The sequence below is a fragment of the Triturus cristatus genome, chromosome 12 (assembly GCF_964204655.1).
Source record: "Triturus cristatus chromosome 12, aTriCri1.1, whole genome shotgun sequence".
NCBI lineage: Eukaryota > Metazoa > Chordata > Amphibia > Caudata > Salamandridae > Triturus > Triturus cristatus.
The window spans coordinates 457618835-457632332 of record NC_140595.1 but is presented as its reverse complement, the minus strand read 5'-3'; the positions used below and the strand labels follow the sequence as shown (position 1 = coordinate 457632332).

Below are 13498 nucleotides of genomic sequence, written 5' to 3'. Positions count from 1 at the left end.
TGCAAGGGCTAATTAGACACGAGAGAGGGGGGAGAAAAGGAGACAAAGAAACAGACGAGGGGGGTGGAATAAGACACTGACAGGGAGAAGGACGCCGTTAAGGAAAGCACCGACCAGGGAGAAGACGCTGGCGAGGAGGAGGACACTACAGTTGTAGTGAAGGAAGTCACCCACAGAGACCTCGCTGAGAAAGATGCCCCCACAGAAGATGCTGAATCTGGGGAGAATCCTGACGTCTGGTCCGAGGAGTGGTGGTTCCCAGAGGAAGCACAGGATCCGCCGCAACTCTGGAGAGTTGCGGCATCATGCTGTACGTGATACGGGAAAAGGGGCGAAGGGCGGGTAACGGGTTAAAACAGTGGGTGTGAACCAGAGCTTCACTTCCTCCCCCCCTTCTTCTCACCTCACAAGGGCCTAGACTCCCACCAAGGACGCGCATTTGCTTTTGTCCTTATGTGATAAAGATATATATATGGTTTTTTTTCTTTGCACACCTTTTACTCATCGGCTTGAGTCACCCCCCCTTCAAAAAAAGGGCCTCCTAAAGAATAAGAGGAGACTAATAAACAGCTGATGAAAGAAAGAAAGGAGACCTGAAAACCTGAGTAACAGTATGTGCATGCATGCTCTCTCTCTCTCTCTCTCTTTTGTTTGCCCACTCACTGCAACACAAATTCCTCCACTTGGGTGTGGTGAAAGAATATCAATAAGTATAGCAACCATACTTACCGCTTCTTTTCTTTTGTGTTGTTCCATCCCTCTGCAAGCCTCTCGGGACCCCTCCTTCAAGACGTAGAAGCGCCTAGAAAAAAACAGAAGAGAGAGGACCGTGAAGAAACAACTGTTTATTTTATGGACCCCTAAAACAGTATATTGAACTCTAATTTTGGAACAACCCCCATTTTTGCAACTATCAAGTGAACAACAAAAATAAAAGACCCACTATTAATCCTATACTGCCTCCTCGCTTCTGTTTCAGCCCATCCCTCCGACAAGTGGTGTCAGAAGTAGGATCGGAGGAATGGAGGCCGTTGTGTCTAAGATGGTGGAAGGACAGGAGAGACTGGAAAAGATCATGGGTCGGTTCCTGGAGGTAGCAGAAGCCGACCGAGAAACATTACATAAAACCCTCACGGAACAGAGTCAAGTACAGGGATCTGCAATAGGGAAATTAGCAGAAGCTCTTGGACAACCACGAGGACACTCTTCCTTACCCTCAGTGGTGTTGCAAGAATATGTTCCAGGAGAAGACCCTGACTTCTTCTTCTCCAACTTTGAAAGGATGGCTAGGGCCGCCATGTGGCCAGAAGACAAATGGGGACAATATGTTGGTCCTCTGCTGACTGGAGAATTACAGTTGGCCTACCAGGCGGCTAACCCCCATGGTACCATCCCGTACCCGGAAATAAAAAGGAGTGTCCTGGAACGTCTGGGTATAGATAAGGAGACCTATAGAATCAGACTGCAACAGATCAAGAAGGGACCACAGGAAACCCCCAGAGCTCTTTATTTTATACGGCCTCCTCGCTTCTGTTTCTATCCATCCCTCCGACAGTCCCACACTCCCATGGGGCATCCACCCTTGTTAGTGTCATCTGCGACCCTGATAGGGTAGCGAGGTTCAGGATGAACCTACAGCAGTACGTTGCCATGCCCAGGAAGCTTCTGACTTCCATCATTCTGGGGTATGGAGGCGTTCCTAATGGCTTCGACTTTCTTTGGGTACACCCTCAGGTGGCCTCATGAGAAGATGTAGCCGAAGAAATCTATAGAGTTTTTGTAGAAGCACTTTTGTTGGTGCAGAGTCAGACTGCACTCTGCCAGCCACTTCAATGTGTCCCTCAGCAGCACGTGTTCTTCGAGGCTATCTGAGAAAATCATGATATCATCACTTATTTATAGCACCCCAATCAGCCCCAAGGACAGAACTAAATAGCTCAGTGGGTTTGACATAGTGCAAAGGAGAATTGGAACTAACTATAGTACATACACTCGGATATATATATATATTTTTTTTCCCTCCAACACTGACTGTAGGCTAAACCTAAAAATGTCTATACCTCATTTTAAACGCTGATGTTTTTAATGAATACAGTAAATAAACAGATGGGAGAAGATTTGTTTTATTTAAGAAACAGCTTTGCTAAATATCTTGACTGTTCTGCTAGAAACCCTGCTCAAGAGTAGACACAGACAGGAGCTGCAGTGAAAGCATAGCTGCCAAGGTTTCCATGCCCTACATGACTGCTTGAGTGAAACCTGAATTTGAGCACCTAGTCACGGGTGGGCTTTGGACACTTGGGAGTGCTGTGAAAGTGCCCACTCTGAGCCAGCCCATGTATGGAGGCTACTTTAGTTTGTGCATTGTTCACCACCCAAGGACACTGGCGCCTGCTACTCACTTGTCAAACGAGTTTTATTTCCCAGTGACCTTTCTGTGCATGTTGTAGTTTGAGACAGCCACCAATTCTGGCTCGGAAACAAAAGCACCACATTGATGGACATGTTTGTTGTGAAAACACATGTTAATTATTTATTATAGGGATTGACATAAACAGGCATTGCTCTTCAGAACTAGAGCATACAACTGGAAAACGCAGACCCCCATCCGGACTTAAAGCAGATATTTATTTTGTTTAAAGTCCTTCGAGGCAGGGCATTTTAGGTGTATTTAGATGTTCACTCAATATATGGTTAAGAAACTCCACAGCCCTGGGTGAAGGAGGTGAGTTAATACTTTTGCTGCAGAGGCTTTCACCTGACCACAGTGCAGAGCCTTTTTGACATCATGTTTGGGGCACTTTCCACATAAGCCTTTATAAATGTTTCCCACACAAGGGATCCAAGCCAAATTTGCTAGCTTTTTTTCTACTTGTTTGGGGTCGTAAAGGTACCCAGAAATAGTCGGTTTCCGTGGCGGGAACTGTGAAAGTAGCCAAAACGTTGCAACATGGTGTTTAAAAAAAAACAAATTGGAAAAAGTGCGGTGCAAGTAAGCTTTTATTTTTTAAATGGCATAGATGAATGTGAACAAGAAGAGCTTTCAAAATAAAACGTTTTTAGCACAATTTTAAATTTTTCTAACTGATACTAGATTTTTCCTATTTTTGTATTCTGTCTACCTACTTGCAGTTTCTGGTGGAAAAGGGTGTGAAAGCCATGGATGAACTGAAAAGCTATACATTTCTGAAAAGTAAACAAAATTGCAAATTCAGGAATGGGAGATATGTGTAGATTGCTTTCCCAACAAAATCCATTGTTGAATCAAAAATTATGTTAAAAATAGGGAACATAAAGAAATGAGTGACAATACTTTCACTGTAACTTTTTTGCCCTGAGGGTCAGTTTACAAATGTAACATACTGTTACGTCTGTCAGATGCTTCTGGTCACATGAAGATATAGTGCTTGTTGGTAGTCTAAAAACAAGCGATACCCAGAGTCAACACGTGTTTATAATGATACTTGATTGTGTACTGACGATGCTGCAATTCATATGGTAAAATTTAATGAATGAAAAATGGGTATGAAGGAAACCTGTGCATCTTTTATATGTGCCCAAGTACTGAGTTTAGGAATAGTGGTTATTTGTACAGGTCTGAATTTGGGATTCCCCATACTATCATGTAATTCAGCAGACATTTTGAAAAATGAGTTCTTTCATTTGGAAGAAACATTGAGAAAAATTAAATTGGTAACTATAGGTGTTCTACTATTCTGTGTTTCCCCACTTCTTCCCAATGGTACCCCACTTGTGTGACTAGGTCTATTACGCACAACAGGAAACTCCCCAAAACACAACATGGAGCTATGAAAACGTTACCTTGAAATGTGACTGATTTTGGCAATGTAGATAGCTGCAAACACATACATTTCTGAAAACTAGATACTAAGGGGAGTCCAGGATGTGTGACTTGCATGGATTCAACTGTTTCCATACCCAAAATGCTCTCTTTAGCTCAAACTTTGGCTAGAATTACACATTTCCCAACAAACTTTCTGTGAGGGAAAGTTTTGTGGATGCCTATAACATTCCTACCAACAAGCATTCCCACACTTCTTGGGATATAAATGGTAACACACTTGTGTGAGTGGGCCTATCAGCAGTGACATGACAGGCCCCAAAATATAACATGGAGACGTCAAATTTCGCCATGGAAATTGACCCATTTTGCAATGTCGTTAGCTGCATTATTTGGGCCTGGGCTCAGTCTCAACACAAGAAAATCTAGTAAACCCAGATATTTCAGAAAACTAGACAGCCAGATGAGTCCAAGGTGGTGATTTACCTGAACCCAAATATGTTTTCCCTCTAGGAATACCCTTCAAACCTCAAACGTTGGCTACAATTAAAAGGTTTCCTAGCAATTCTGTGAAGGAAAATTCGAAAAGTTGTCATGGTCCACAAAATTCCTAACCCTGAGCATTTGCACACTTCTCCTGATACAAATAGGAGGCAGATTGAGCCCAATCTGCCCCTTGCAGGACAAAAAGACTGCTGGGGTGTTGTGAATTGGGAGCACAGCTGGATGCCTCGGTTTGCCACCCCCACCCATACTTTAAAAAAACAAAATCCCTGACTCTAGTGGGTTTTATGCCCACTTTGGAGGGTTGTAGCATTAAGACTGGATTTTTTATTTTTTGGGGGTGGGCATGTGTCCATAGCTAGGGGGGGTGCTCTTTCCTAAACAACGTAATCCCTGGTGCCTAATGTGTTCTCTGTATCCCTCTTACCCCAGATTGGAGGTAAACCCCTTATCTGCCACAGGAGGGGTATGACTGTTGGGTCCCTTTTTTGGGTGGAGGCATGGTCAGATGAGAGGTAGTCCAACTCACACAGCTTTTTTTTTTAATCCCTGGTGGTCTAGTGTGCTTTCTGCAAGCCCTCTCCCTGGGAAAGCAGATTGGGGGTAAGCCCTCAACTTGGGGCGGAGGGAGCAGAAAAACTGTTGTGTTTCTTTTTGTGGTTGGGCTTTGTCTGATACCAGGGTTGACTGCCCCACCTTTCCCTCCCTTTTTTTTAGTTCCCTGATTGTCAAGTGTTGGCAGATTAATGGTATATTTGCCTCTCAGGTGAGCGCTGTATGTTTTATTTTTAGGAAGGGAAGCACTTTCCTATGCCAAGGGAGGGGGAGCTGCCCTCAAATGTCATCCCTGGTGACTAGCGAGTGGATCCCTGCTTTGGGATTGCACTCCTGCGGCAATCCCCAAATAGGGATCCAGTAGGGAGAGGTTTCAGTGGAACTTCTGATGTCTACCTCGGTGTTTTGTGGGCTGAGATATGCCCCATAAGCACCGATCAAAGGCCTAAAGGCGCCGTCTGGTTTCACTTTCAGTCACTGTGATGTCAGCACGCTGAAAACGCTGAGCGTCACACTAATTTAAACAAAATATTCTTGGAACACAAGGGTAGCTTTTTCATTTTGTCCTAATATGTTGGCTTTTTTTAAATGCCCATCTGGTGCCCGCACCAGAAGGATTTCCTTTAGCTCTGTGGTGGACACGCTAAGAATGGACTGCGGTCAATGCTGAACGTTTCTCCACCATAGTTTAGCAGTTAAACAAACTATGCAGAGGACATGCACATTTTATTGGTGTAAATGGATATCTACACTTGGGCATGAAGTATAAAATGTGTTTTTTATAATGTAATCGTCTCATAATGTATTTGTGTTTAATAATGTTGACTCCATGTAACTGTATCTACAACCCCGTTGAGGAATTGTTGTGTATGTTAAGCCACAAAGTGTATGCATTTAATTGTGTGAACCCCTAGATATACCAAACACAAGTTGATGTATAAACAAATCTGTCGGTGCATGGTGGTTTTATTTTTTGAACTCACACAAGACCTGGAAAATGTATCTCACAACATAAACATCGCATTTTTGCCTGTGGTGTGTATGTTTTTGCTTTAGTGGAATTGGGAACGCTAAAAGCAGTTCATGCAATTGGACTGGAAATGCTGTTATAGCAAATATTTAGCATTTTTCTTCAGTCCGTGAGGTGAGGACAGAAGGTGCGAACACTGTCACTGAAAGTGGGAAGGCTGCAATTATGCAGCATGAAACCTGAGGTAAAGAAGCTCTGTTCCAGGGTGAGGGACAGGCACAAGAAGGGGGAGGGAAGCCATTGAATAAGAAGCAAGGGCGGGCATGAGAGACCAAGGTAGCACGCCAATGGTAAGAAATGAGCTAGCCCAATGCTCACTGTACATTCTAGTATGGTTTACAAGCGGTCTTTCGACAGTAGACAGCTAATATCTGTAAGCAAGACGGCAAAAGCTCTGTCCTTTAGTGGTAAATGTGATGGCGAAGAAGATAACTAGACAGTGGTTAAATTCCATAACGCATTACCAGGAAACCTGAGGTGAAAATCCCAGCCTTCCTGCTTGACCAAATATAGTCAACTTAGTCAAATGAATTTAATACACTGTGTCTCAATTTCCTTTATTGTCACATTCGAGAGCAAATTTGAGTAATTCATGTCCCCCATACAAAAGCCTTTCTATGTTACGGTTTAATGGAACAGTCTTGACCATATATAAGAGGAACCGAACAATTGACTTGCCTATTGGTGCACTCAGGGCTCGTTGTCAGGGTGAGAAGGGGGCTTTGCGACTATTTCTAAAGGTCTGATGTAAAAACATGCTTCAACAGTTGCAAACCAATTTATTTGCTAAAAAAAAGGGTTTGAGACAGTTAAAAAGCATTTTTGTGCTTATTAAGCACATTTACAGCTTCAGAAAATGTTTCCAAAATGGCAACTGGGTTTAGAAATGGATGATAATTTGCTATTTGGAACGGGCATGTTGCCGGCATCCGTCCAAATTACAATTTGTACTTTGATGTATCAATGTTCAAATTCTGGTTGCAAATCATTGATCAATTACTGACTTCCCTTCTGGGGTGGTTAGTGATATGCAAAAGGGAAGTGATCCTCTTTGGACCCCTTACTCTTTACGAATGTTGGGATATGTTTCAGGGAGCGTAGGTAGGGGTCCACGGGACCACAACCAACTCTCAGGGAAACATTTTAAGAAAAGAAAACTTTTTTTAAACGCAGTCCTGTTTCCTTTGCGGATAAATAGTTTGCATTTTAAACATCACAGACATAGTGGTCTGCTGATTTTTGTAGCCACCCTTCCTACGATGTTGGCCAGTTGCAAGGAGTCGCAAATTGCGACCATCCAAATGACTATTAATCAGACAGGGATTTCAATGAACATCTAATATTCAGTAGTTTGTAAACTGACCATTTGTACATATATCAGTTCGCAAAATTCTATTCCATTCTCAAAAAGTCGGTGAACAATCTGTGACCGCTATATTGCAAATGGTACATCAGGCCCTAAGTTCATATTTAGAATCTTTCTCTTTAACATGTGCCATTTGGTACATTGATGTGAAACACTCAACTGAAACTCTTCCAGATGTTCAAGAAACAAACTTTTTTAAATTTGAAGTCTTTTTCATATTTATACATGCATATGTTTAATAACTTACATAGCAAATATTATGACTTACCTTTGCTTTTCGTGAAGTCAGTGTGACTTGCAGTCGCTGGGGGACTGTCGGGGAGGATTTTTATCATATGTGATGGAGCTGCACTACACTTACACCTTTTTGGTTGTGGGTTCTGCTTCAGATTGCAGATCTAACTGGTCTTCCCAGGATTAAGATGTGGGAGCCTTGTGGCCTTGGTCTTTTCCGGCAGCCAAAAAAAGCTAAGGTAGCTCTGCGCTTCATCGATTCGGAGCTTCGATTCGAAGCGAGACATCACTAGCCATTGGAAGTCAGCTAAGCCCCCTTCTCTAGACACTGGCGCAGCAAGCTGCTACATTGGGCTGAAGCAGAGGGAACGGCTCTCCGAAGAGAGGAAACCCGAGGCTCAAGGAAGCGCCCCGTTGCAAGCAGGTGATTGGGATGCATTATGGATTCCCCTCAAATCGCCTCCTGAGGAGCACACTGGACAGTGAGTTATTTCTGGTCTCTTCCCTGGATGCAACCCCCCTTCTATATGGGAGCATATTGCTCTAATGACACAAACTCTAAAACATAGGCCACTCTCTCCCCCCCTCCCCCCCAATGACTAGCAGCTTACTTTTCCACAAATGAATAGTAACTTTACTGATCCCTAGCAGGCAGCTATAGTTAATTCCTTGATACTGTCACGGCCCACTGTTTTCCATTTCCCTGTTTGGACCCTTCCGGTGCTTAATTCGAGCTAGTAATTTACGGTGCTCGGCACCGGCACTTAATTGTCATCACCAGCACTAATAATAGTCTGCCACATGGTGACGCCATTTTCCTAATTTACAGATCAGCACAACAGTTGTTTATTAATACAATATATCTTCAAAATTATTTCTACAGGCAAAAAACAGGCTAAACAGTGCTAGAGCTCCGACAAACACAATAATGACCTTCGCAAAAAGTGAATATTAGCATCGGAAACCGACAGCGGTGGTGCCAAAGGTATGGCGACAGGGCCGGACAGTGAGAAGGAGTGTCTCCCGGTGGTCACCCCGTTAACCACAGAAAATGTTGTTTTAACTGTAATACATTTGACTTGCTGCGCCACTGCCCTGCCTTATGCATGTTGGCCACAAGTGCAGCACATCTGGGGACGTGGGCACTGGAACCGTGCTTTGGTGAACTTAATGGGAGCATGATATAGAGAAAAGGTACACAGGAGAGAGACTGAGATATTCTATGCAGATGGTACTGGGGTCAGGTACAGGCACTCTCCTGCACAAGGTACGTAAACATTCAATGTTGTATTTGTTCAGGGACTGACTGTACATACCGTGAATTGGTGGTCAGTTCAAGGATCACAGCAAGGTAAGGAAGAGTGGGGAATGTTTTGACACACACAGGCATCAGGAACGACACACAATATTTAGACAGACATGCAATGCACTGGGAACCGGGCTGGGAAGGACACCTTGACATAGAGCTACAATAACACAGCAGTGGAATTTGACCCTGTTGATGTGGAATGCTAACGGTTTGGGGGATAGGATTAAGAGGGGTTTGTTGTCCAAGGTGCTCGCTAGGTCTAGATTAAAGCGGACATAATCTTCCTCCAAAAGACACACATGATAGGCACTCAACACCATAGATTGGGTAGAGGCAAATATAGTGTGGCCAGTCAGATGCAGTTCACATCGGGATCCAGGGGTGTGGCGATCCTGTTCAAGATAACAGTGCCCTTCCAGTTCACCCGCATATGGTCAAACAAAGTGGGTTGTTACACTGCAATGCAGGGGGACTGAGAGGATGAAACCAGATGTAGCTGGGTCTGCTGGCCCAGTGGACTAATGCATCCACTGCAGGGGCCTGCGTTCGACCTCATGGTCACAGGTTCAAATCCCAGTGGGTCCACTCAGCCTTTCATCCATCTGAGGTCGACAAATTGAGTACCATTGAGTTGGGTATCAATAAACATTTGTTATTCAGCCCCAAGATGCCTACCGGTGAACGTGTGTTTTACAAATACACATGTTATGTTATGGTATAATCTTAGTGAATGTGTATGCCCCTCCGGGGCTGCAATCATTAGCACTGCAACACCTAGCCCTCCTAATAACAACCATGCCCCACGCTCTTACTGTACTGTGGGGTGATGTCAACTTGGTGATGGACATCCACTTGGATAGAATGAGCAATAGATTGGAAGGGGAGCTGACACTGGGGAAACTGGAGGGGTTCGCTCAAGCCTTGGATCTGGGAGATATCTGGTGAGCCATGCATGACCAGGAACGGTGTTTCCCTTTCTATTCCGATGCCCATGATGTCTAGATTAGATTGTTTTCTCACCCTGTAGACCATGACACACAGGTTCATTGCTGCGTCCTACTTAGCACGAGTGATTTCGGGTCACTCGCCTCTGCTTGTTACCTTGGCCACAGCTGCGCCTCTAGAGCGTCAAGCATGGAGGATGGCAACTTGGCGCCTCAGGAACAAAATCGAGGTGCAGGGCTCAGATGTGGCTACACTGCTGTCGGGGTCTGTGGTATAGAGAGTGCCACTAACCTGGAAGCAGGGTACAGCGGGAACGATGAGCTGCTTGATAATCCCTTCCCCTAAGAGGCGACACCAGCGCGTGGTCTATATCTCGGCCTCAAGCAGGAAGAATACGGGGTGGTGGCGAGAAACATGATCAGAACTTCTACCTAGCCAAGCAGAACCAGCTTTAAGAATCCGGTAATAAGTCAGGGAAACTGCTGGCCTGGTGGTGGAGTAGGGGGAAGGTAGGGAGGCATATTAGAAAGATTACACTGGACACTGGCATTAGAGCCAGTGGGAGTAAGAATATAGCAGAGGTTTTTGTGTCATACATGATGGATTTTTATCAAATAAAACTAGCTGTACCCCCAGAGGTGGTGCTGGAATTTGTTTATAACTGTTCCACCAGATGGTTGAGGCAGGCTCAGGGAGAGCCAAGGTTACGCTAGCTTTAACACAGTTGCAAACAGGGAAGGCCCTGGGCCAAACCGGGCTTCTGATTGACTTTTCTGCAAAATGGCCGGGCGAGTGTCAACCCCATTGCATGCAATGTATGAGGAAGCATACCGTATGTGGGAACTGTCAGTGGATATCCGGACGGCAGCTATCGTCCTCCTCCCCAAGCTAGGGAAGCCCCTGGATAGGTGTGAATCCTACAGGCCGATTTCCCTACTCCATACTGATGCCAAAATATTGGCAAAGGTACTTGCCAATAGACTGCATGCAGTGGTGTCAGATTTGGTGCACCCTGACACAACAGGTTTCATGCCCCATAGATTGTCCAGATTGAACCTACAGAGACTCCAGGGAATTTAGTATTGAGATGGAAATGAGACAGGGCTGCACTCTATCCCTTATGCTCTTTGCCCTGGAGGTAGAGGTGCTGGCCGCATGGGTACGCATGGATGCACAGATCTGGGGTGGTCAGGAGGCTTGTGTTGGGAAGAGAGAATTTCACCATACATGGATGATATTCTATTGTACCTCAATAACCCAGACCAGTCCCTCACTAGGTTGAGGGATATCTTCCACATCTACAGGAGGTGCTCCGGTCTAAAGATCAATTGGGAGAAATCTCTACTCTTTCCATTGGAAAACTGGAAGCCATTGGGTGACCTACCATTACCGCTAAGGCTAGAGCTCTACAAGTTCAAATACCTGGGCATTTGGATCACCAGAACCACGTCGCAAATCTGGTGCTGCTGATTGGGACACTGGAGCGGGATGTTAAACACTAGAACACACTTCCCACCTCGCTGTTGTGTAAAGTGGCAATGTTTATGATGATTGTGCTCCTCAGGCAGCTATATCTGTGGCATAATAGTTTGCATAAAATCCCTGACGCCTTCTTCGCTAAAATTGAAGCACTGCTAAGAACACTCCTGTGGGCAGGGGGACAACCATGCATTGCGATGGCGGTTTGCAGCACTCCTAATCTGAGGAGAGTATAGCGCCACCAAATGTTAGAAAATGTTATGAGGCGTCCCAAGTTAGTGTGGTTAACGACTGGGTATATGCGGAGTGGGGTGACCCAGCCTTCCGGGTGGATAGGTGGGGAATGGGTGATATGAGCTACTTGCATGCGTTCTATGGTGGAAGGGTGGCCCGCACAATGTCGCCGGCTACCGAGACAGTGATTGCAGTATGGCATAAACTGACTAGGGAGATGAAGTGGGACAAAAGATTGGCCTTAGGACACCGCTCTGGAGGGATAAAAATTGGGGTCCTTTAGAGCCCTGCGGGGCTTTCGTGGCTGGGATGCCATTGGCATCTCCATGCTGGCTGACGTATGGGAAGTAAACGGTATTGTACCCTTCAAACATCTGCAAAGAGAATACCAAATTGCAGACAATTGAGGCATGCTCTCCAGGGATGTATCCCTAGAGAGGCGGAGACACACAAGGATTCTCTGCTAGAACTAAGACTGTTGGACAGGCGAATCACAAGGAAAGCTATTTTGCTGACTTACAGGACTTTAATGAGAAACACACAGGGGAGTATGGGAAGGTTGAAAGAGCGCTGGGACCAGGATTATGGAGAACTGGAGGAGGATGACTGGCAGACAGCACTGAGCTTCCCCGTGGAAGCAGCGATTAAGGCCAGCTACAGATTGATCCAACTGAAGGTCCTGCATTGGACATATTACACAAGGTCGCTGCTATATAAATTGGGGAAAGTGGGTGATGCAACATGTATCCAGAAATTCAGGATGGAGGGCTCTTTCATGTATACGCTGTGGTCATGCCCGGGGGTGCAGACCTGGAGGGAAGTCACAGACTCTTTGGAGGAGGCAACAGGGGTTAAAATAGAGCTGCAGCCTAAACTAGCTATACTCGGGATCCGGGAGTCCACAGATGCATCGCGATACCAGAAACTCCTGGTGAACATAGGATACATGGTGGTAAAGAGGGTCATTGCCCAGCAAAGGGAGTGCGAAAGGATTCTTAGATAGGAGATAGGCATGAATAGTTGCATGATAATAGAGAGGGAAGTATACTAGGGTAGAGGGTGTCCACAGAAGTTTGAGATGACATAGGGTGTTTGGGACATGGGTAGTGAGCGCTAATCTACTCTCAAAAGCACCAGAACACGCAGAAGGAACATAACTGATAGTTGTCATGATGGCCGGCGGCTGGTCCTGTAGGGGAGAGGTGGCACAGCACACACATGAGTCTGTCAGAGCCTCGGACTGTTAGGAACTGTGTCTTTCCTGATGCAGTGATTGAAAGAACATGGGATTGAGGATACTGTACTGTGTGGGTAGGGTGAACAGAGCTGGCCAGGTGGGAGGGATGCTGTGTCTTTTCATTGTTTAATGTTTGTTATTCCATGTGAAATAATAATCAGATATATCTATAAAAATCTAAATGAGTTCTATAGCTTTGGGGCCTGGAATATTCGGAATTTTCACTTGTAAGAGTGTGATGGTTTGTAGTTGTGTTAGTACTGTCATTGGCAGCTATATCAGGGGCAACGGAGGGTGCAAGCTGCAGGGCCTCCTGGCAAGGGCTCTGGCGCTTATGTATTTACAAATTATGCACTGGCCCATTTCTTATCGTTCTGTGTTCCTTCTTTTGTTTTTCCAGTCCCATCTAGCACTTGCACACCTGCTGAGCACAGAACTGTAAGTTTGTACCACAGATCATGACAAAATGCCTTCAAGGAGAAATGTGATAACCTGTGGTGAAAAGCTCCAGAACCAGCAAGGGAACGGTTCCTAGGCCATTGATGGGATATAATGTACAAAGGGAACCCCCTTGAACTATCCACACCAAGATACTGTGCGCTAAGGCTGAGTATGTGGTCCCAAATGTCTGTCCCCTGCAACATTTAACCACATTTTGGAGTTCAGGTGCCATGAGGTGTGTCTCGCTCAAGTACGTATGTCTGCGTCTAAGGTACACGTAAGTGGTATGTTGTTTTGATGTGTGTGGCTGTGCCATTTTATGTTCCAGGTCAAGGTAAAATGTGGCATAGTTGTGCGACACT

General features: G+C 45.2%; 1 long non-coding RNA gene across 1 annotated transcript in view; it reads right to left on the bottom strand.

Annotated features, from left to right (window-relative positions):
• The window catches only part of LOC146776100 (uncharacterized), a 94659-nt gene that overhangs the window by 28963 nt on the left and 52198 nt on the right, over positions 1 to 13498 (bottom strand). The window contains exon 4 of the long non-coding RNA XR_014971984.1: positions 730 to 802. This is a non-coding gene — a long non-coding RNA (uncharacterized LOC146776100). The remainder of the gene's footprint in view (positions 1 to 729; positions 803 to 13498) is intronic.